Source organism: Maylandia zebra, linkage group LG3, assembly GCF_041146795.1.
Source record: "Maylandia zebra isolate NMK-2024a linkage group LG3, Mzebra_GT3a, whole genome shotgun sequence".
NCBI lineage: Eukaryota > Metazoa > Chordata > Actinopteri > Cichliformes > Cichlidae > Maylandia > Maylandia zebra.
In genome coordinates, this window is record NC_135169.1 from 53927227 (window position 1) to 53951826 (window position 24600).

A 24600-nucleotide genomic window follows, 5' to 3' on the forward strand; every position below is an offset into this window, starting at 1 on the left:
TTATTGAAACCGCAGCCTCCTTTGATGCGGTCTCACTTGTGTACAGCTGCAGCAGTGGAGACTGTCAGGAAACTGAACCAGGGAGTGGAAGTAGGGCTCTTGGCTCCTTCATAGTGAGAGCACTAAGCCACAGGCACAGATATGTGGATAACACCTGGGTCAAAATCAACATGCAAGACGTAAAAGTTCACATCAACTTTGTTCTTCTGCTGTTTTAAAAAAAGTAACAAAGTTGAAAAACTCCAGTTTTCACTGATTTCTTTGTCTTTTTTCATTTTCAGTATGTTTCTTATTCTTATTATTCCAACACATCTGCCTTCAACCTTTAGGAAGCACACAGTGTCTGATGTTTTATTTTAATTTCACTAAAACATTCTAATAAATAATTTCTAAAAATTGCTGTAACTGAAAGTGTGAAAGACTTCGGGGCTGGGCTGATGCTTCAAGATCCTAACGACGTCCCTGATGTGTGATCAGGCTGCTGCTGTTACCTCAGTGAACTGTTGACTTCTTTGGAAATCACAAACTGACACAACTGCAACTTCACAATGCTGAACTTAGCAAAGTGTGAGGAAAAACCCCAGAACAAGACAGATGGATGTTTTCCTCGCAGCTGTTTGGAGATGATTAAAATATTCTGCAGCAGCTCCTTTTTCAGCGTCTGCCAACAGCTTCAAATATTTAGCAGCATGATATCAACTATTTAGATTGTCTGCAGTAGATACTACACCCTCAATACCCAAGAATCACCTTCAGCAACTGGAAACAGCTGTGAAAGCTTTGTCGACAGCTTACACTGTTACTAAAACTGGAAGATTTAATGGAAAGTTACCATATTGTGTTCATTTCAGTAACTGTGTACAAGTGGTGAGAAAAAATAGTTATCAGTTACTTTGATTGCTTCATTGCACATTTTGCTGTCAGTGTTTGTGTCCAGTTGTTCCCTGAAGGATCAGTGTACATCAGGACTCTATACAACAAGTAGGCCTGCAGTGTGAGAGCGAAGTGCTCTAATAGGGTGATATGGTACTACAAGGTCATTAAGATAAGATGGGGCCTGATTATTTAAGACCTTGTATGTGAGGAGCAGGATTTTGAATTCTGGATTTAACAGGAAGCCAATGAATGCTGCAGTGGCCTTATATGCAATATATACATGAATTGCTGCAGCATTTTGGATTAACTGAAGGCTTTTCAGTGAGTTTTTTGGACATCCTGATAATAATGAATTACAGTCGTCCAGCCTGGAAGTAATAAATGCATGAACTAGCTTTTCAGCGTCACTCTGAGACAGGATATTTCTAACTTTAGAGATGTTGCACAAATGGAAGAAAGTAGTCTTACTTATTTGTTTAATATGTGTGTTGAAGGACATGTCCTGGTCAAAAATGACTCCAAGGTTCCTCACAGCATTACTGGAGGCCAAGGTAATGCCATCCAGAGTAAGAATCTGGTTAGATACCATATTTCTATGATTTTTGCTGCTCTGTGTTGGTACAGGGCATTGACGATGATACCAGTGGGTGGATTATATTCTCAGAAAGACATCTACTGTGAAAAGATCTACTCTCCACTGCTGTGTAATCAATTATTGTAAATGTAAAAGTTATCAGGAAATGATCAGACAGCAGAGGGTTTTCAGGAAACACTGTTAAATGTTCAGTTTCTATGTCATATGTTAAAACAAGATCTAGAGTGTGATGATGTTGAACATCCTTCCTGTGGTATGAGGGAGTGGGTCTCACTATTTTTAAATATACTGACCACAGAAGCAGAAAAGTGCTCGTCTCATGCAGAAAGGCTGAGAGAATAAATGAGTGTAGAGAGAGAGAGCAAATAAAAGGAGCTCTGCAGGCTGCAGATAGTGCAGGAGAGCCAAGCTATGTTGATCTGAGACTGCAGACATTAAAGCGGAGAGATGGTAGCTGATTAAACAAGTGCTACGAGATAATAAAAAAATGCAAAGATTGATGACAGCATAAGGCAACAAAAAAGTGTGAGAAATAAACTTGACTCTGCCTGTGAATCAGTCTTTGCTTCTCTTCCTCCTTCCATCTCCTCATCTGAGCTACAGCTCTCCACTTGCTGTCCATCTGAGAACAAGGCGCAATTTGCTGTTGCATTAATCTAATATTTAATTGTCCACACTTAAAAACTCTTGCACCTAATCCACAATAAAGTGATGACAGAAAATGTTATAGAAGCATCTTTACGAGGCATGTCTGGACTGTGTTATATCATGAGTAGTAATTTTTAAAAATCTATATACATAAAACACACACACGTACAACAGTGACATTTTAGACCTTCTTCAGAATACTGTATATACTGTGAGCAGACGTTTCCATCATGGTACTGATCCAGAATCCTTCCCTTATTATTATTATTCCTACTGCTATAATAATAAAGTAAGAAGAATACAAAAATAAATAATGAGATGAGATGTTCATACTTTTCCTTACTTCCTATGTAAAGGCCAACATAAATCACTCATCTCACAGGAGGCTCTTTACCAGTAACGTCTTTTTATTATTGTAGAGTCTGTATGCAGCAACAGACTGAAGTGACTGTTGTTGGGATTATATGAGGTATAAATAAAATTAAATTGTGTTGAAATTTTTTGCATTCCAAAGGCCTTAATGTTCCCTGTCTGTGTGTGTAGGTGTGTATCCGTGTGTTAAGATGAAAAGTGCTACAATAATGTAACACAGTCCAGATGTGTTTTGCTCCTACAGCTCCAAATCCCTGGCATTTCCGGGCACAGTTATCTAAACTGCAATGTTCCCACTACTTGTTTATGTGACTGAGAAAACCCACACGCCCAAGCAGTCCTTGGACCACGTGTACACTGTGATCACGCCAGCATCGAATCCAATGGATGGCTCTCCTCTCTCTCCCTCACTGCTCCTCTCTCTCCCTCTCTCTCCCTCTTTGTGCTAACAATCAAGCCAAACACCAACATCATCAAATATACAGTTGAAACCAGATGTTTACATACTCTTCAGATAACACTTTAAAAATTGTAAAACATTAAATCAGACTGTGTCATGTGTCACGGCTGGGGCAGCAGTCCTGTGGTGAAGGAGGGGCCAGATGGTTTTACTCCAGTTCCAGATGTTTTTACTCCAGGTCCAGATGGTTTTACTCCAGGTCCAGATGGTTTGCTTGCAGATCTAACTAAATGAAACCACATCCCACTTTTAAAGACAGTAGAAGGCGATCTGGCTAGAAATCTCTCCCATATCACTCATGGGAAGGGTTGCTGTTATAAAAATGATGGTCTTGCCAAAATAAACTATTTATTTTCAGTGATCCCAAGTAAGCCATCACAAGATTGGTGCAGATCTCTAAACTGATATATTTCTAAATTCCTTTGGAAAGATAAACCCCCGCGTATCAGCTTAAAAACATTACAAAGGACCAAGGCAAACTTTAATCACTACTTTTTAGCCAACAGGCTTCAGTTCATCGCTAGATGGTTAAAACACACCTTCTTAGATGAACCCTGGATACATGTAGAACAGCACTATGTAATAATCTAGAAATGTCATATATACACTTATCAGCTCAAACATCAAATGATATGAATGCTTCAAAAGCGTCAACATCAGCTCTTCTCTGACAGCATGGTGGGAGTTTCTAAAATTAACAGTCTTCATTAATCCCATGCAAACGTTCACCTGGAACAATCCGGACATATTACAAAGCAATAATATGATCAACTTGCCAGATGCGGGGCTTTGGGTTTGTTTTGTTTTTTGTTGTTTTTTCTTCCCCCTTTTCTCACTATCTCTTCTCCCCTCTGTCTGTTCCGCCTGTAACAACTGAAAATAAAATAAATACATAATTATAATAAAGGTCAATCAAATGGACCAATATGGCGACGCCATGATGATCCACTTGGTAAAGTAAATCTGCTTGGCATCTTTCTTGGCCTTCAGACAACAATTCTGATGGCAAAAGACGGGACAGGCAAAAACAAAAAGAAAGAAAGAAGGACCCAAGTTGCAGTCAGTGGAAGTGATGCGAGTGAGTTTATTTACAGTGAACGACAATGAACAAAACTAAAACATAAACTGTGAACAACTAAAGAACAAACCTGGAACCATACAAACACGGGATGAAGGGCAGAAAGACGCTGTTGGGCAGAGCGACACAGAAATTACACCAGGTTACATAAGAATTAACACAAAACACAAGGGGACACCAAAATGAAACACAAAACGTTGGGTCTAACCACCCAGGACCATGACAACATGTTAATTTTTTTAGTTTGATAAATATAAAAAACATATTTGTTAAATTTAAGAGTAAAGAGAGATGGTATTTAAAATTGAGCCACACTTACAATGGTGTGATCCAGAACTCCAAATACATCAGGAAGTGACATCACTGAAGTCTTTTGGACAACAGCACCACAGAGACAGGCAAGTTGCTCCCATCTTTTCTTTTCTTTTAGTCATTTATCTTGTGATATTGTGGTCGTCAAACTCAGTGACTCAACACCGTCACATGAAAAAATGAAAATGGTTTTTTTAGTTCATGAATATATGGTGCTTTTGAATTTCATGCATGCCATGTGCTCTCTGTCTGGTGCTCACTACATTGAGCAGTGGCCAGTTTGTGCAAAAATCTCAACCCTGTTATGTTTTTGATTGTAACGGGGTTGAGATTTTAATACCTTGGTTGTTAAGTTATCCAGTTATTTAAATTAATTATTATTATATTCAATCAACATTCTTATACTGCATGCATGCTGAATGTGATTTATGTTCCATGTTAAGAATGCGAGTAAGATGGCACCAACAACAGCAGCAGAAAGGCAAAGGAAGTATCGGGAACGCCTTAAAGCTGATCCTGAAAGAAGGGAGAGAAACCTGCAGAGTGAGCTGAGAGATGGAGAAAGAATGAAGAGGCAGGGAAGAAGAAAGCAATTAATGAACTGAGTAAAAGAGAACAGCGTAAGAAAAGACAAATGTGGAGAGCAGCTTAGGTTAAGGCAATGGGTAGTTAACAGTGTTACAGTGAAAATGTCCTTTTAGAAACAGGGAGGGCAGGAGGAAAAAGGCTTTAACTTTCCACACACAAATCAACTTTAATTGCTTTGCTTTGTGGGCAACGTCTGGTGGCTCGGAAAAAGTACAGAGCTGAAAAAAATAAGCTCAAGAGGCAAATAGTGGAACTCCAGGAGAAACTTGAAAAAGAAAGGAAAAGCAAAGAAAAATACAAAAAAGGTGCCAACGTTCAAAGAAATCTTTGGATTCACCACAGTCGAAAATAACACGATTCACTTCAAATTGCCCCGTTAACCCACAAATTAAAAAAAAACCTTACTTTTCCATGAATCACTGATTGAAGATATTAGGAATAAATACAAAAAAGCCACCAAGAACAGAGAAAGGCAGCTGACTGCCGAAGTCACGACAGGGAGAATTATAAAAAAATTACAGGTTGCAAAAGTTTGTGCAAGTGACTCCCTCGGATTTTCAAACAAGAGTTTCAGACATCATGACAGTCTTCATTTTGAAAGAAACAGGACCAGCAGGTTCACTGAAGACTTAAAAAGAAGAATCAAGGCGTTCAATCTCAAGAATGACGCGAGTAGAATGACCACAGGAACCAAACAAACACTCACAAAGGACAAATTAAAAATGCAGAAGAGGTTCCTGATGGACACGATGGAAAATATCCACAGAAGGTTTTTGGCGGAAAACCCAGACCAGATGATATCCTATTCCCTTTTCTGTCATCTTCGCCCCTTTTGGGTTGTGAATCCAACACTCTCTGAACGTGACACATGCATGTGTAAGTTGCATGAAAATCTCAGCTTCCTGGCAGTGAAGCTTGAGACTGCCAACATTGAAGAACTGATAGAGAAGGTTTGCTGCAACTCATCCAGCAAGAGTTGCATGTATGGAGAGTGTGTCCATTGCAAGGACAAAACTGTCCACACGACAACCGCATACAACAGCACCGCAAACACACCACTGACCCAGTGGGTAATAGAGGAGAAGGAGATACACAAAAAGGGAGAAAAGGCAACTGTCAAGGTGACAGTCAGGAAGTCTGTGGAGGGCACACAAAAGGACCTCACTGAGCTCCTCCGCAGCTTTGTAAGGAAATTTAAATGCATCACTTTATTATCACGCAGCAAGGTCAAGGTCAAATTTATTTATATAGCACATTTCAAACAGCCGATGCTGCAGAAAGTGCTTAACAATATAAAAATGGTATTAAAAAGCAACAATGTAATACAATAATAACAATAAAAAACAATAAAAGGACAGTAAAAGAATTAAAACAATAACTAAACTAATTCAAATAAGACCAAAATGCTTGGGTCATAGTGTGTTAAAAGCCAGGGCATAGAAATGTGTCTTTAGTAAAGATTTAAATTGCTCAAGTGTTTGTGCAGATCTAATATTTAAGGGGAGACTATTCCAAAGTCTGGGACCTGCCACAGAGAAGGATCTATCACCACGGGATTTGAGGTTAGTCCGTGGGATGGACAGCATTAGTTTTAAGGTAGACCTTGTGGTTTTTCCTGGAGCATATAGGCAGAGAGGAGCTCAGACAGGTAAGGAGGGGCTCGGGCATTAAGTGACTTAAAAACAAAAAGTAAAAGTTTAAATTGGATCCTGTAGGAGACAGGAAGCCAGTGTAAAGAAGCTAAAACTGGGGTTATATGCTCTCTCTGTTTGGTACCAGTTAGCAGGCGAGCAGCAGCATTTTGAACCATCTGAAGACGATGGATGGAGGCCTGATCTAGACCATAATACAATGAATTGCAGTAGTCCAATCTGCAAGTAAGAAAAAGGTGAATAACACGCTCAAAGACGTTAGCCGGAAGGTATGGCTTTACCTTGGCTAGCTGTCTTAACTGAAAAAAACAGGACTGAACTACTGCACTCACCTGCTTATTCAATTTAAAAGAACCATCAATGTAGACACCGAGGTTTTTTACATGTGTTTTACAATACGAGGAAACGGTTCCCAGAGTGCTGTCGATATGATTAAAGTTGCCAAAAATGACAACCTCAGTTTTATTTTCATTTAGCTTTAAAAAATTTAATGACAACCACTGTTTGACATCATCCAGGCAGCGTAATAAGAGCTGCGGATGGTCTGACCCTGCTTTTAAAGGTAGATAAATCTGCAAATCATCAGCAAAACAATGAAATGAAATGCTGTACCGCGAGAAGATGGAGCCCAATGGCAACAAATAGAGTGCGAACAGGGCAGGACCCAAAATAGAGCCTTGAGGTACACCGTATTTAAGAGGGGCTATTTTGGAGTTGTGGGTGGCCATATTGACATAAAAAAAACCTTTCTGACAAATAGGAACGAAACCACTGTAGTGCAGATCCTTTTAGGCCAGCATGAAATTCTAGCCGTGATAACAGGATGTCATGGTCGACCGTGTCAAAAGCTGCTGACAAGTCCAACAATAAAAGGGCAGCAGGGCTGCCAGAGTCCAGAGTGAAAAGAATATCGTTAAAAATCCTTAAAAGTGCCGTCTCAGTGCTATGTAGTGATTTAAAACCAGATTGAAATTTTTCAGAGATCATATTAAAATTAAGGTGTGCCTGCAACTGTAGGTAGACCACTTTCTCCAAGACTTTAGATAGAAAAGGAAGCTTTGAGATAGGCCTGTAGTTGGACAGAACAGTTGGGTCCAGGTTTTGTTTTTTAAGAAGAGGCTGAACTACAGCTTGTTTAAAGCATGATGGGACGCAGCCTGTAGCAAGGGACGTATCAATTAATCTCAGGATAAAAGGCCCAACAGTATTAAAAGTGCTTTTAAGCAAGCTCGGGGGGAGACAATCAGAGGGGCAGTGTGATGATCTTAGGTTACTAACTACCGCGGTCAAGTCCTTAAGGGAGACAGGATCAAACTGCTCTAAGACAACTGAGTACACAGGAGAAGGACTCTGATCTGAGGCAGCAGACAACGAGACAAGATCCTATCAATCCTAATTGATAGGATCTTGTCATTAAAAAATGCTAAAAAATCATCACACATACTTGGTGAAGAAGTGACTCCAGAATTATCACATAAACTAAGAAAGTGATTAAGAACGTTAAAAAGTACCTGAGGCCTGTGACTGTTTATTGACACTAAGTTTGAGACAAACTGTGTCTTTGCAGTTTTTACAGCTTCTTGGTGAGCAGAAGGACAGAAAGTCCTTAAAATCTGTAGAGAAACATACAATCTGTCCTTTTTCCATCTCCTTTCAGCGCGTCTGTAGTCACGTCTGAGGGAGCGCGTATGTTCATTCAACCACGGCTCTGATAAATGCTTAGCGCGCACAGTCCAGCAGTATGCCTTCTGCCGTGAGCTGAAGAACAACATGTCAGGGGAGGAGGCTTTGATACATGTTGACTTCTCAGAAAACTACAGCTGTAAATACAGTTCTCAAGCTCAGGTGGTCCACTTTGGGGCTTCACATCAGCAGGCCACCGTTCATACTGGTGTGTTGTATGTTGGTGGGCTCTCAGAGCCTGTGTGCTTTAGCACCATCTCCCCCAGTAGACATAAAGGCCCTCCAGCAATATGGCAGCACCTAAATCCTGTGCTAGATTACCTTCAAGGGCAACATCCACAAGTGTCTGTGCTGCACTTTTTAAGCGGCGGACCCTGTACGCAATACAAACAACGAGGAAACTTCTACCTTTTCACTACAGAACTGGACATAAGAGGATTCAAGGCTGGTTCTTGGAATTTTTTCGAGGCTAGTCATGCCAGATGGTGTCGGGGGAGCCTTAAAAAGAGCAGCTGACATGATGGTAGCAAAGGGCCATGACATCCCAGATGCAGAAGAGTTATTCAGGGCCTTGTCTGAAACAAACACAAGTGTGAAACTGTTCTTTGTGAAAAGTGAAGATGTTGAGGAAGCTATGGAGAAAATGCCGAAGCAGATATCAGCTGTTCCTGGAACCGTGAGAATTCACCAGGTCGTTACTGTAGCTCCAGGAGAACTGATGGTTTGTGATGTAAGCTGCATGTGCACAACACAGAAGCAGTTTAACGGCAAGTGCTTCAACACCCAGTGTTTCATTTTTGGCCAGAAGATAGAACCGGCTGTGTCACAGACAGGCAGTGTGGGGGATCCAGGAAAAGAAATCCAGTGGGAAAGTCCAGAGCTGATTGGTAAATGGTGTATTCTCAGATATGACGATGATTTGTATCCAGGCATCATTCTAAACATACAAACAACACAAGTCCAGGTCAAATGCATGCATCGTGTTGGGTCAAACCGATTCTTCTGGCTGCATCAGGATCATATCCTCTGGTACCTGTTTGATGATTTGTTTGAACTCATTCCACCCACACAGGCTGTGACAAGGCGCCATGTGGAAGTCTTGAAAGAGGTGTGGAACTGACTCACAAGATGAATTCATGAAACAAACGGCACATTCATGCATATATACAGACACACACACTGATGCAGGCACACACATGCAAAAACACTCTGACACAGACACAGGCGCTGATACAGACAGACACACTGAAATCGTTAACTGATTATTATTGTTATTAGTTCAACAAGTTCAACAAGTTTAATTGTTACCGGAGCAAGGATGAGGTGACTTTTAGCACCTCATCAGCACTTATGCCTAGACACACACACCCACACTCACACGCACGCACGCACGCGCGCGCACACACACATACACACACACATACACTCACACACACACATACACTCACACACACACATACACTCGCGCGCGAGCAAGCACACACACATTATGTTACATTTGAGCAATTCACTTTGCAATGTTTGTTAGTTGTAAATATGCTGTTGTGGTTGTTTTTACTTTAGATTATAGTTTTTTCTGATGGCTTGAGCACATTTTTTGTAACTATTGGCTATTTTTGCAAAACTCTACACACAAATAAGAAAACTCTTCACCCAATCAGCAAAACATTGTAGTTTCCCTGTAAAAGCGAATAACCCTTGCTTAACTCTCCACACCTTTGTAAAAATGGTATTTTCGTATCCAACAGTTAACACAAGCCATCATATTAATAAGCACACAATGCACCAACTAAACAAATCAAATCACTTTTATTGTCACATCACATGTGCAGGTACATTGGTACAGTACATGTGAGTGAAATTCTTGTGTGCGAGCTTCACAAGCAACAGAGTTGTGCAAAATACAATAATGTAAACAAGCAAAATACAAGAATGGCTACATCTGAAACTAATAAATATATGTACAATATATAATAGTATATGCATTTCTGGATGTGTATACTAAATATTTTTCTACGTGTGTGTGTGTGTGTGTGTGTGTGTGTGTGTGTGTGTGTGTGTGTGTGTGTGTGTACACATATTTTACAAATTAAATAGAGTAAACAATAAATAAAATATATAAAAATATACAGAGTTGAGACATGTGCAAAACAGTGGCATTACTGTACAGTATGGAGTGCATAATGTTAAAGTTCCAGTAGTGAAGCTGAGGTGTCTATGAAGTATTCAGCAGTCTGATGGCCTGATGGAAAAAGCTGTCTCTCAGTCTGCTGGTACGGGACCGGATGCTGCAGAACCTCCTTCCTGATGGAAGCAGTCTGAACAGTTTATGGCTGGGGTGACTGGAGTCCTTGATGATCCTCCCCGCTTTCCTCAGGCACCGCTTCCTATAGATGTCTTGGAGGGAGGGAAGCTCACCTCCAATTATCCGTTCAGAGCACCGCACTACTCGCTGGAGAGCTTTGCAGTTGTAGGCGGTGCTGTTGCCATACCAGGTGGTGATGCATCCAGTGAGGATGCTCTCAATGGCACAGTGATAGAAGGTCCTGAGGATGCGGGGGCTCATGCCGAATCTTTTCAGTCTCCTGAGAAAGAAGAGGCGCTGCTGCGCCTTCTTCACTGTTTTGTTTGTGTGTACTGACCACGTAAGATCCTCAGCCAGGTGTACGCCAAGGAACCGGAAGCTGCTCACTCTCTCCACAGCAGCGCCGTTGATGGTGATGGGGGTGTGTACTTCTCTGCACCTCCGGAAGTCCACTATCAACTCCTTTGTCTTTGCTATGTTGAGGGTGAGATGGTTGTCTTGACACCAGTGGGTCAGGGCGCTGACCTCCTCCCTGTAAGCCGTCTCATCACCGTTGGTGATAAGACCCACCACTGTAGTGTCGTCCGCAAACTTCACAATGATGTTGGAGCTGTTAGTGGCTGTGCAGTCGTAGGTGTAGAGTGAGTACAGGAGAGGGCTCAGTACACACCCCTGTGGAGCACCAGTGTTCAGTGTGATGGGGGATGAGGTGATGCTGCCCAGTCTGACCACCTGGCGTCTGTCAGACAGGAAGCTAAGGATCCAGCTGCAGAGGGAGCTGCTCAGTCCTAGATCCTGCAGTTTCCTGTCCAGCTTCGAGGGAACGATGGTATTGAATGCTGAGCTGTAATCTACAAACAGCATTCTCACATACGTGTCTCTCTTCTCCAGGTGTGACAGGGCAGTATGTAGTGTCAGGGCTATGGCATCATCAGTGGACCTGTTGTGGCGGTATGCGAACTGTAGAGGGTCCAGTGAGTCGGGTAGTGCAGAGCAGATGAAGTCCCTGACCAGCTTCTCGAAGCATTTGCTCATGATGGGGGTCAGGGCTACAGGTCGCCAGTCGTTCAATGAGGAGATGGTGGAGGATTTGGGTACAGGGACGATGGTGGCCATTTTGAAGCAGGCTGGGACTACAGACAGAGAGAGGGAAAGGTTGAAGATGTGTGTGAACACTCCAGCCAGCTGAGCCGCGCATGACTTGAGGACGCGGCCGGGAATCCCGTCCGGACCAGTAGCTTTGCGCGCGTTCACCTTCCTGAAGCACCTCCGCACATCCTCCTCAGACACAGTGTGCGCACTGACGTCATCCGCGGTGCGCACACTGTCCGGTCTCATGGTGTTCGCTGTGTCGAATCTAGCGTAGAATACGTTTAGATCCTCACACAGAGAGGCCGTGGTCTGCGGTGTGCTGGTTTTCCCTCTAAAGTCTGCGATCGTGTTTAGTCCCTGCCACATACTCCGAGGGTTGTCAAACTGTTGCTCCACCCTGTCCCTGTACTCACGTTTGGCTGCTTTGATCGTCTTCCGGAGTTGGTAATGTGCGTGTTTGTAGTCACTGATGGTATGAATAAAAAACACATCTGGCTTTTGCTTTCTCTGGGCACAAGGTTATGGGCTCAAACTATGGTCATAAATATTTTGTACTTGTAAATCAGTTTTTTTGTATGTGTAAAAAGAATTTGTGTGTGCGTAAAAAAGATTCGTGTGTGGACTTAGCCAAAAAATCTGTGAGAAAGTCTGCACTCAAGTTTCAAGTTACAAGTACGAATTTTGACCCCATTTTTCTTCCTTTCATCTGATTGGCCAATGTCATGTCAATCACAAATTTAACTATCCAATCAGAGAACAGGTGGGTTTGGCTGTCGGAGGGGTGCTTTTTTGAACTGCAGGTCCTTGAAGGGAATAAATGCCCTTTTACATGCCAGCCCAGCGTTTTCCTTCATCTCCACGAAGGAAAACAGTCTGTGGTGGTCTGAGTTTTGTGATTTTTGTGTCACAGGTTTACATGCTTAATACAGGGACCTCCTGAACCTTTTCAACAGCGCTGCGAACCTCCGGCGGGGGGGCAGAGTTGTGGAAAGGACAGTCTTCACTAGTGGGGATACTTACAAAGCTTTCCTTCGTTATGAATTAGCATACATGTTTTTATTGAACATTTGAAGAACCAGCAAAAAACCCAGAAACTCTTGTAGAGGACAAAGTCGGAGATAGAAACGACAAGGAGCAGGTGCATCAGGTAGAGCTGCTGCAAAAACCCACAGAGCTCAGCAGCCAGCAACAAATTCTGGATCCTTGGCTTTTAGTTAGCAGTTAGCATTAGCAGCACATGCTGCATCTGATGTGAAAGGACCTTTATGCTGCGGACTGTGACTCACAGCCCTGACGTTGTGTTAAACTAATCCTAAAGTAATAATGGTATTTCTAACCACTGATATACCACAACTTTATTCTTTCAACATCTGCTGAAAGTTAGGGGATAGAGATCCTCCAGCTTCAAACTGTATTACCCTTCAAGGACCTGCAGTTCAAAAAAGCGCCCCTCGACAGCCAAACCCATCTGTTCTCACTCTTCCTGCTCCCTCCATTGTACTCCACACACAGAGCTTACCTGTATTATAGGCTGATTGCAAAGTGAACTAATTATCTAAAAAAGTTTTCACATGTGACAGTGTGCCAGACAGTTGGCAAAATAGTGTAAATAATGGCCGTAAATGTGTATAGTTTTGCTAGGAGTGCGTTGATCATTTGGAAATTGAGTGTAAAGCAGTGAGTTGTGTTTACAGTTCTGCAAAAAGAGTGCTGTGCAGTGGATTGTAGCTACAGGTTTGCAAAGTGTGTGTTACAAAATGGCAAACTGAGTGCAAAGCAGTGTTTGTGCTTTTAGTTTTGCAAACTCAGTGAGTGGTTGTGCTATAAGAATCACAGTTAGGGTTTAAGCATTCAGAAAAAACTGTAATAAAACGTAATTCTACTGCAGGTTGTATCTGGTGTCCTTCCCGTGGTTACAAAGTGAGATATAATGGTAATGGAAAGTCCTGTACATTGAATTTGAGAGTAAACAACTGTTTATGTGTAAAGCTGTATTTGTCTCTTCAACCCTGTTATGCTAGTCTCAACCCCGTCACACCTACATTTTCATATATTATTTTCTTAAAATGTTGAGGAAATAATTTAATGTTTGCTGATTTCTGTTTTTGATGAAAAATGACAAGATTGCTTTCACTCATTAGTTACATTTCAGGATTTAAGAGAGTAAAAATGTGTGATTTTATGTCATTTTTCTATTTAAAATTATTGAATTAGTATGGGGGACATCTGATTAATGTAAACATATTGATTTCTTTAGAAATACATTTTATGATAATATTCAGAGAGCCTCCAAAGTGTCTATAACGGGGTTGAAGAATTACAGTCACCACATCTTGAAAATATGATCAATAATAAAAGAAAACTAATGCCTGAGATGGGAAAATGCATTTTTCTGATAGTTAAATATGTCCTTAATGATGTGGGATATACATATAAATAGTACATTTTGGTAAAAATGTAAAAATATCCAAGTCCAATTTTTGTCGTGGAATGACTCATAAAGTGAAAAAACTCCCTAGGTGAATTTGCAGACAAATGCAAAGTGATGTTGCAAATGTTGGATGTTTTCCAGAGCAGATATCCTGTGGCAACAAATGTCCTTGATTACCTTGATGACTTGCAGATAAACCTGGCTGCCAACAAACAGCTTTGTGAAGAAGTGTGTTGAGTAGGAGCAGAAATCTAAAGTCAAGCTGACCAGATACATAATAAATGGTTGACAGCTTCACCAACACCACCCCTGGCTTCTCTTCAGTACCTTCAGGAGATGAGCAGCTACTTCAGCAGCCTAGGACCAGCAGCACTCCAAGCATCTGTGAGTGGGACTGTGGACCTTGATGCCTTTGGGCATGGTGTACAGGAGTGGGTTGCTGTGATGAGCAAACTAGCTTTGTGCTGCAAGGAGGCAGATCCTAATTCTGCTGATGCTGAGCAGCTTTTATGAGCAGCACATCAAGCAGGAACTTGACGGCTCTGGTTTTCCTGGACCATAATCGCCGACTTGAAAGTCGCTTCAGTGCACTTGACGAAACTGAAATGTGAAAGCACATAGATTTTTAGTAACCTTATTATTTGAAGGTATGTTTGCTGTTTTAACTACACACTGAAATGTTGAGTTTCTGTTCAGATGCACTGTAAACAAATGCAGATGATTTCTTTCATTTTTCTACTGAGATTGATTAAGAAGGACCACTGTTATTTGAAATGTGTTGTGGAAAGAGGTGCAGAAGCAATATGAGCTGAACTGAATCCCAAACTGATGAAAACATAAGTCAATGGCTTTACTTTTATGGTGCCTAATGAAGGTTTTCTTTCTTTTTTGAAGTGCCATTTCAAAAGAATTTTGAAGAATGTTATACTGTAGAGTTTATGTCCATATAAATATATAAAAATATATAATAAACTTCATTTCTAAGCCATCTACCTCATTGATACAGGAGGGGGGGCTCCACACAAGTAGGGGAGACCGGGGATAGTTGTAACGTGGGTCAGTTGTAACACTTCCAATTTCTCCAATCAGGGCTAAGTTTCAAATGATGTGACTCATCCTGTGCATGCCCAATGCAGTTCTGCTATCACATGTGAAAAATCAGCACATTTTATCAAACACAGACAATTTAACACGAAAAAAAGTAATTTGTATGCCAAAAAGTAAGTTTTTCTACTTTATTTCAATTTCTAATAGCATTATCTGCTTTGCAGTTAAACTCATCAAACTTGAATTATGTTATTTGTATGTCTATGGGGATATATTCTGTGTAGGTCTTTAGTGCTAGTGTTTTAGTCGTTGGCTGTAATGTAAGCTAGTTCATGGCTATAGGAGTCTGGGTCAGTTGTAACAGCAACAGTCTGGGTTAGTTGTAACAATAATGCAGATGTTACAACTTACCACACTATTACTTTAACTTATATTAAACAAGTTGGGGCAACGACATCAGCAGAGAGAGGTTCACTGGTCACATTTGTATATGCAGTTAATGCCATTGGCAACACAATTCCTCCACTGTTTGTGTTCCCACACATACATTATGCAGACCTCTGTGTCAGAGATGGACCAGTAGGAAGCACTGGTAGTGGAAATAAGTCAGGATGGGTGCAAGAAACAGATTTCCTCATCTTTCTGAAGCACTTTGCAAACCACACCAAGGTAAGCCATGATAAAAAGTAATGGAATTGCGATGCTGGTGAACAACTACATTTTTTCAGCTTCATTGTTATGTTCAAAATTGGTGCAAGAGTTGTAGGTTATAATGCCCACTGAGCCAATGAGGCCAAACTCAAGGAAGACCAACCAAAATGAATGAAATATTCATTTGCAGAAAATTCCATAATTTGTCTTTTTTGGGGGGTTGGAATATGTTCAAAAGCTGGATTTCTGCATTCTGTCACACACACACACAGAGCTACATAAATGGCTCTAAGTACAGTCATGTGTTGAATAAACAAAGATTACATGTTAATATTTTGTTAGTACCCTTATTTCATTGTGTTACATTTCACCCCAGGATATGTTACAACTAACCCAGACTATGGGGTTAATTGTAACATTTCACTCTTTGTGTTTGAGACCATACCATGCAATGGGTAATTGTGCTGCAGAGAAAATAGCTGCACTATTTAATAGCAGAGACATGTAAATACTTTGCATTACATTTCGAATCCACTACCTTAAAAGAGCTCCAATTTACAGACAGAAATGTCAAAAATGTTACAACTATCCCCGGTCTCCCCTATTCATACATGTTTAGAAAATACCACAACAAAATCAAAGTCATTTTGATCGTTAAAGATCAAAAAACAAAACAGAAAAGACACCGCAAAATCTCGGAGCAACTGAATAAATTTCATATCATCAAGTCGTGACGAATGAGTGCACGCACAGTGGCTGTAGGGGGAGCCACTGAGCCAGCACGTCAGCTGCTCCGGTCAGTTCGAAATTCAAAACACAACAGAAATCTCCCGTCTTGCACCGCGGCTCAAAAAGCCTCTGACGGTTATTTTAATTTAACATAAAAAATAAATAAAAATCGCAGAATGTATATTATTCAAAACTGTGGACACGAGTGGGTTGCGGTGGTCGGCAGGCACATTTTGGTATGAATGAAATATTGCTACTTGCACGTTTAAATTTCTATTTATTTTTTGTGTGTGTGACGGCTGCGTGGGTAGCAGAGGAACAACTGCCGTTGGCGCCACTTTCAAATCCTCCACTGAGACAGAATGAGAGCCCGTCTTCAAATACATTTACGCACTATTTCGCTTTTTAGCGTAAAACCAGGATTATCTTAACATTATTTCTCCTTTGGATATTCTTTTTCTTCCGAAGGTAAGAGTTTCTTTTTCCGCCCCAATTTTGACTAATAAAGTATTTAGTCTTTATCTTTTTATTTTCATTTGTAGGTAAGTAACTTAAAAGTGTTTACGTGTTATGGCCGGTAGCTGCTTTGTAAGCGTGGGTGTGCTGTAAGTAAAGGCTTTGTGCGAGGGACGCTTAGCAGACAAAGTAAAGTGCGGCTTGAAACAAAAGGCTGCGTGACTGCACTGTGTCAGACACTGTGCGCGTCCATTTCTGCACGGAGACAAAGCAATCATAATATAGTATCTTAGCAAATGTTCAAATATAGCTTATTGTTAACAGTGCAGAACTTATATTTCTTTACAAAAGAGTTTAAGTGATAAGTGGAAAAGTAGAGGAAGGGGACACTCCCCTAGTCACAGCCTCCTCCCCAGCAACCACGCCAGCCCACTCGGCTGCACACTGTGTCTAAATACGACGCTAATCTCGCCTTCAAGCACAATAAACAAACAAATAAATAAACTATACTTAAGTCAAAACGCCCCGTTAAACACAGGAAACAGTGAGAAAGTCCAGGCTCGGAAAACGCAGTGACTCAGCAGTTTCTCACCTGCGCAGCCTGTCATCCTCTCATCACAGCGAGGACTGCGCACTTTAATACGGGCAGTTATCGAAATATGTGCGGCTGCCTTTGACTTCGACTTTACTCAAAGATCAGTCAGCTCTGATTATGTATTAGTCGGTTTTTAGAACAATGAAACTAATTTTCATAAATGTGTTAATACAAAGCTTTAGGCAACATGACAAATAGATGATTTCTAGGCAAACTATAGGGAAAGTTTTTTTCTTTTTAAGCGTGTCGTTTACAAACTGATAGAAAAACGAGGTAAAAAGCGGAGCTCCCACACAGACCGCTGGACTCTCCCCCAGAATGACCGAGAAACGGACCCTGACATTAAAAAGTCTCCCTCTTACTGTTCAACGTTTTTAGGTAAGACCCTGGTTGTGTATGTGCTGCACACCATCATCTGAGAGTGAAGTAACATTTCTAATGTCTTCACTTTTTTTAGATTAAATCTTGTTTGGTGACTTATAAAGAAAAGGTCACGATGGCTGTGCCTCACCAAGGAGATAGTGTTTGCTTATTCTGACAGAAACTGCTGCTCACAAAAAGGAGAATATTTTTGCAGAATAGTTGGCATCACTTTGTTCTAAATATTACTTTGTTTCAACAACTCAGTACTTTTAATCCATAAAACATCAAAAATACAAAGTATTAAATTAAAGTAGCAACAAGTGACACCTTTAAAACCGAAGTTGAATCTTTTTTGTTTAAGAAGACTGTAATGACAGAATTTTGTTTCCTGTCGACTGAAACAATTAATTCAATGCATCACATTCAAAAATGTATCAGCAACATTTAGAGAAATTCTGGAAATAATTATAATTCTTTTATTATATTCATTAGAGCTGTGTTCACTGAATATGTTCAGTCCGAACCATCACAAAGTGAAGTGGCCCAAATTGAAAAGCTAAAATTTCTTTACTGTATTATTTTATATTTACACTGATTTAAATCCATAAGGTAAATTTAAATAAAGTTTAATACTGCAGCTGTGGATATTTTTCACCATTCCTTATAGCATCAGATATTTTATCTGATCCATAAAGATCTTCAGCTGTTATGCAGCAGGTCAAATATTCACACATGCAATATAAAAATTGTAAAAGAAAAAAAACATAATTCCAGGAACAACAGAACTTTAAACTTCAAGATGTGAATTGATGTGGAAATATTTTCCAATGTGTCATATCCAGACTTGCACAGCAGAACCGAGTAAACAAATCTTTAAACTCTTCTTTTTTGTCTTTACCACAAACACATCGAGGGCCTCAGCCTGCAGAAATGTTAGGAAATGGATTAAGATCATTTCGGGATTATTCTATTAAAATTCGACTGACATAGACGTGAAGAAACCTCGTGTGGCTTAGCCAATTTGAATTCTTCTCCTGGACTGATGGTGTGGTGTTAGCCATTATCATCACCTGTAAGTGATTAGAGTAAGACTGCTTCATGTGAATGGAAAACGAGCATACTTTGTATTTTGGGGCATCCCTGGAGCTTAACTGTGACACCCACTGTTACACCGAGTAATGCTGGAGGAGCTGCTCCATTAGAGCCTGGTCTAGGATTTATTTCAAGTTAGCGCCGGGCCTTTTTCTTAATGTGCCCATGTTTTATTTTTCTGTGTGTGTAAAAGTGCGTAGAACAGAAAGAGAGGTAGGCAGGGCCACCTCCTTGTAAAACAGTGTAGTTTGAGAGCAGCACTTTCAGCAGTGTGAGTCTTCCTCCTTCCTGTCGACTGCCATGTCACGGCCATATGAGAACATGAGAAAATAGAGTCAGGCAAACACCGAGTGTAGCTCTCAGTGCGATTACATTTGTGCATTAATACTAGTCCATGTGTGTGTTTCTGTACTCTGCTTCCTTTGTGTGTCGCAGCACAGAGAAGCTGGTGGCTCACTGTACTTACCCCACTCGTGTGTTTGCTGTGGTTTCTGTTTTTTATTTCGCAACATTAGCCTATAAAGTAGGCTCCTCAAACTGTGTGTGAATGCATAAAGAGCTTCCTCTCAGAGCCACACTATTCTTCATTTTATATTCCTCCCTCTCCTCCCTCCCTGTCTTCTCAGGCTTTCTTTCAGTCTGACAGTGGAGCAGCTTGCCAGGCGTACAGGCTCAATGCTCCGCGCTGCGCAGCAGCCCCTTTGCCTCGCACAAATAAATTTTTTACGTGCAAACGGGAGCTCCGACAGACCCCGCGCTTTACACCTGTCTCACACACACACTGGGGAGCGTCCACATATTTTCTTTAGATTTTTCGCCGCCCCCGAAAATGTCGATTTGTATTGTAGAAAGTGACTGCTAGGGAAAAAGGCTGCAGCCCTGTAGGTTTTTATGCCTACTGAGTCTTCTCACTGTCTCAGTGTGCGTAGCTAGGGCTCAGCGAGGCAGCACTGAGAAGGACTGGGACATGCACATACACATAGCTAAAAGGTGAAAGGCCAGCAAGGAAGGATGAGGGGACACGAAGTTGTTGGTTGTTTGTTTGTTTGTGTTTGTTTGTTTGTCTGTTTTTTTGGGGGGGAGGGGGTATTTTTGGGACTGGGACCAAAACCTGACCAACCCCCTTCCTCCCCGGACACCCCCTTTTACTACGAACAGAAGCAGGAGCAACCAGAAACCCCAAACAGGCCTTTTTTCAGCTCTCTCTGTCACTGTAGTAGGCTAGCTCTATCCCTCTGATGGGTGTTTGTGTAGAGCTGCTGTTGGGACTCTCCTTGGTTTTTACTTTTATTTGACAAATCTAGTCATCCTGTGTGTCTGTGTGTGCCTCTGTTGTTCCTGTTTTATGTTATTTTTGAGGACTAGTTCTGATTGTTGGTCTGTGGATTGTGACAATGTATCCACACAAACAGGCAGAAGAAGGTGTGAGTTTACTTTCAGTGTTCTTAGTCAGTAGTTAAGCTAGTTAGCTCCTCCATCATCAGGTTAACATCTCAGCAGCAAATGGTAAGTGAATCTTTTTTTTTCCTCTGAAGAATGTAAAATGGCCTGTGGTGCTGTGACTGCAGGAGCAGCAGGCCATAGACAGGAGCTTTCCAACACTTTGCCTTTTATTCCCTCCATCACACTTTGATTCTTCTGTGAGTGAGAGTGGATGTTTGGGACGTAGTTATCTGTAGTTACCTTTTCTGACCCTTTGTGGCCACATGCCTTTATAAGGCTTCATTTGAGCAGCCTTGGAGGTTAAGCATCAGCACCAAACATTTTACATTTAAAACTGTTTGTTTTAAATAAAAACTTCTTGGCCCTTTAAGAGGATTTTTTTGCAGACAGATATGCATGCGTATGTTTCCTGTTTACAGCCGAGTTTTATGGAAGTATAAATCTTAAGTGTATCCTGTCAAGTGTGGTGCATCAGGTTCAGTGCTGGCCCCGCCCTGTCCAGTTCAAATCTGTTTTTTCTTTATACTGACGAATCAGTCAACTAACTCTCAGTTTCACATTAAAATGACAGAATACTGGCTCCAATGTAAGGATCCACATGTAAAGTGAAATATATCAATCAACAGAAAATCCTTTAAGTAACTGTTGATCACATGTGAAGGATATTTGCAGGTATTTTATAAACCAAACCATAAACAAAAACTGATTTTTCATCACTGATATTCTGTCGATATATCTGTAGTTGGAAATGCATTTAAATAAATAAAATCCAAGCAGGTTAAGATGACTACTTCAGTCTCACTTATCCTTAAAAAGCAACCCTGCCTTGTTTTCTTCTTTCCTCTGACACATGAAATACTGAACTGCAGCCAACATTCACGAATTAGATGACGGGAAAATTGTAAGAGAACCTCTGGGCTGGACCAGAGCTGCTGTACCTTCAATAATACTGTGTGGCATGAGTCTGGATTAGTTCCTAGGGGCTGCATCAACAAGACATGACTTCTTAGACAATTGCACTAACTGATCTGCTCTGATTGCAGTGTTTAAAGCGTGACCCTCTGCAGGGCTGCAGGTAAGATGCTGTTTTACACTTTTGGTATAAAAATACACATTTGGTTCAGTGGAGATTCATTAAAATTGGGATGCAAGTATTTTAATAAATCACTTTCTTTTTTTACTTTCAGCTTTTTGAACTTGATGTATCTTGAAAACTCAGACATCTGGCGGATGTTTATATTGTGTTTCTTTTTGGTGAAAGACTTCTTCTAAAAGCTGCATGTAAATGTCGTTTTTCATTTTCTATCTTTGTTTACATTAGAGTAGGTAGCTTGTTACGACTCAACGTTCCCCACTGCTGTGTGCTGTTTGTGGTTTGCCTTTAAGGATATAGTCGGGGTAAGTACAGTCATACTTTTTATTTTATTTCAGTTGCTTAAATAATCTTTGATTTTATTTTATTTTTTGTAGTATGTTTCAGGTGGAAATCATCAGAAAATAAAATGTGTGGATTATTTTATCATTAAATACTTGTGGTGAAACATTCTTTAATGTTATCTTTCTTCAAAAATATCTGAGCTATATGTCGTCGTCCCCCTCCCCTCCCCCATCTGCTTCCTCTTTTTCTCCACTTCCTCCATTTTCTCTGTTTTTAAAAGAAAACCGTACAGATGAACGGAATCAAAAATTCAACATTATTGTACGTGGCCGTCTTCTTCAGAGAAAGGTCACATACATTTCAGTTTTGTCTTTGCCCTCCCGCCCCCGTGGACATGCACCAGCCTGAGTCATGGACTCTGTGTGTCCAGGGTGCGCTCTAGCAGCACATCATGTTTTGCAGATGTGCTGAATCGCTTCAAATCATCATGTGCTGCCACCGTGAGCCCTGGGATCCTCAGCATCACACTGCTCCTAGTCCATTTTCCTCCAGCTTAGACTTTGATTGCAATAATTTCTGTTACTTGTCTTAAAGCTATGAACCACATGTGGGTGAATGAATGCATGAGTCGCTTTCCTGTTGTCTGATAGCAGCTGGATGCATGTCATTATCTGAGTATCACTGGTTTATTTTTCTGTCGAGATCTGTGAAAAGAATTGCACTGACATGAATAGTGAGCAGCAGTAGTGAGCACAAACTCACATTTAATTCTGTTTCAAGCTGAAATCCTTTTGTCTCCTGACAACAAACTAATTGCACCAGTGAGTTGAAAACAGCATTTCCTACTTATAGAGAACATAATGAGGTTAGAAAATGAGGACGAATGATTTAGATAATTTCCTTATTTAGGGTCGACAGCTTAGACACGTTCTATTTAAAACAAACTTTTTTTAGGTTTTTCACTCATAACGATGTTGATTTTATGTTAGTGTTTGTGTGGAACAATCAGCGATTAGACTCCAGCCACAGTTCTCTTTCTAAAGGTTTTTATTAAAATAAGAGAACAATGTGTTTTATCCACATCATATAAAACAAATTTCTGTTTATGAATAATTGTTTAAGAAACTTCGGAACAAACGCACAGCTGACCAGGAGTGCCTGCATGTTGCATTTGTTTATATTTTGTTGCTGATTTTCTTGTTTTTGATAGGTACTCGTGTCAAAGCCTGCCAGTCTGTGGAATCACTCATTTCAAATATGTTCTCGTCCCTCCAGAGATCACTGATCCATCCAAAGCTGCTGTCACAAACAACCTGAGAGGTGTTTGCATTGAAATCTCTGGTCTTTATATTTCAGATCAGTATGTGGGAGGCAGATCACTGCATGCTGAAAATATGCTGCGTTACCTGTAGTGCTTGGATTTATTCTTTACTTGTTTTTCCAGAAATGCATGTTTGTGAGTACGTGTGTGAGTGTTGGTCACATTCAGTGCATCTGGCCGTAGCAGCACATCATTACTGGTATTTTTCACTGCATTACCAGTATGTTATGTGCTGCTTCTGTCAGACACACATCACTACATTGCTGTGATTATCATTTATTTTGTTAGAAATAAGCAGCACTGCAGTTTAATGTGTCTAAAACTTCCCAGTGGACGAACATAACGGTCTGTGGGTCGATTATGACTGTTACACATTAATAAAAGGTCAGCATTTGAAAACTAAAATGTCTACTGAAACTTATTTTAGACCGAAAGAAAAGGTTCAAATCTTGTCTCACCTTAAACTACATGCATGCTAAAGTTCTTTAAGGTCGCGATGGCTTTGTTCCAAGCACAATAATAAAATCTGAGCCAGGTTTGAGTGTCTACAGCGCTGATGAATCTTTACAAAACGCAAATGAATGTGTCATGATTTCCACTTATGTGAGCACACAGAGATGGTGTATGAAGGATATCACACTGCTGGTCACTGTGTTCCTATAAATGTCCTTGATGCCGTCAATCACATCCACCGTCAGCACCTTCACAGCTTTTAGCTCAAGGGATATTTCTTTAAATCATCCTTTTGCAATTTACTTTTCCCTCTTCAGGAGAGAATTAGCATCACTTTTCTTAGTGTCTTAATGTGTTGGGGTGCACTTGGAGGCTGGCAGATGAAAACTAAAATAATGTTTTCTTCTATTTAGACAAAAACATTTCTTTGGGAACTAAACAGAATGGAAAAGATGCACAAGCACATTCAAATTCGCAGCTATTGCATCATCCCCCAAACATCTGTTTCTTTTAAGCCAACGTGTTTACGGGCGATCGTGGCTCAAGAGTTGGGAGTTCGCCTTGTAATCGGAAGGTTGCCGGTTCGAGCCCCGGCTTGGACAGTCTCGGTTGTTGTGTCCTTGGGCAAGACACTTCACCCGTTGCCTACTGGTGGTGGTCAGAGGGCCCGGTGGCGCCAGTGTCCGGCAGCCTCGCCTCTGTCAGTGCGCCCCAGGGTGGCTGTGGCTACAATGTAGCTTGCCATCACCAGTGTGTGAATGTGTGCGTGAATGGGTGGATGACTGGATATGTAAAGCGCTTTGGGGTCCTTAGGGACTAGTAAAGCGCTATATAAATACAGGCCATTTACCATTTACGCAGCTATGCTTCGCTGCACTTCAAAGCTCAAGCACTTTCATGCAAAATGATACTGATGAAAATTCCCCGTCTGTGACGCTCCTGCCAAAGCAATAAAATAAATGAAAGGCATGAAGTCGAGA

General features: G+C 40.9%; 1 long non-coding RNA gene across 1 annotated transcript; it reads left to right on the top strand.

Annotated features, from left to right (window-relative positions):
* Window positions 1-16771: 16771 nt before the first annotated feature.
* Window positions 16772-22097, top strand: LOC143416835 (uncharacterized). Its single transcript, XR_013097088.1, has 3 exons — window positions 16772-16987; window positions 21512-21543; window positions 21790-22097. It is a non-coding gene; the product is annotated as an uncharacterized LOC143416835 (long non-coding RNA).
* Window positions 22098-24600: the final 2503 nt, after the last annotated feature.